The sequence below is a fragment of the Myotis daubentonii genome, chromosome 3 (genome assembly GCF_963259705.1).
Source record: "Myotis daubentonii chromosome 3, mMyoDau2.1, whole genome shotgun sequence".
Classification (NCBI taxonomy): Eukaryota; Metazoa; Chordata; class Mammalia; order Chiroptera; family Vespertilionidae; genus Myotis; species Myotis daubentonii.
Window position 1 is genome coordinate 115,489,451 of NC_081842.1, and position 1,080 is coordinate 115,490,530.

Genomic DNA, 1,080 nt, shown 5'->3' on the forward strand with positions numbered 1-1,080 from the left:
TCTTGCTCCCTGGCAGGCAGCAACCCCGCTGCTTTTCACAGCCAGGTGTTATGTGGGTTCCCTTCTCAGTTCTGGTGCTCTCTGCTGGGGGGCCCAGTTTGGGTATTAGATCCCAGTGATCTCAGTGGCAACCCCCCACAGTTGAGATATCTCTCTGGAACTTGAGTTGCTGTCTTGGGCACCCAGCCAGCCCTTTCGCACCTCCACACCTCCTACCAGTCTCTATGCAGTCTCTACTTTCAGTCCTCAGGTATCAGGATTCTCTTTTGTTGATTATTCAGGAAGTTTTTCTGTATTTTAGTTGTAATTCCAGTTTGTTCCTGGGAGCATTTCTGTCCAGCAACCACTTACTCTGCCACCATTTTTAATCTCTCTAGCCAACCTCCTGTTTCTTAATAGCCACGTGTAGGTGAGAGACCAGCCTGTTGCATGTCTCCACCCCTCCTACCAGTCTGGATATAGATTCTTCTTTATATCCTTAGGTATAGGCCTTCTGTTCATTTAATCTTCAGGTGGTTCATAGGTTGGTTGTTCTGTAATTTAGTTTCAATTTTGAAGTGGTCCTGGGAGGCAGTGAGCACAGTGTTTGTTTATTCTGCCATCTTGACCAGAACCACACAGGAGAAACATTTCCCCAGTATTATCTCCAGTAGAAAAGTTCTGAAAGAGCTCTCTGAACACTCCTGGGTCATATGACCCATCTGGGTGCCGGAGGACCAGTGAATGGAATCAGTGATCTCGGATAAAAAATAGATGTCTATCCACTACAATTGCCATCTCCATGTGCGCTAAGCATTATGTGTGCCACGACAGGCTCCAATGGATTGACATGCAATATTAATCAAGACCTTGAGCTTTCCTGTTAGCCCAGGTTCAAATCCCAGCGTTTTATTTATATTTTGCGGATTTTGGATTAGTAGTTAACCTCTATAAATGTCAGAATCCTCATTTGTTAAATGGTGATAATTGTTCTTACATCACAGGGTTTTTGAGAGAATTAAATAAAATATTACTGTAAAGCACTTATCACAGTTCCTGGTGTAATGCATCTGATGTGCTCATAACAAGTGCTCAAGAACA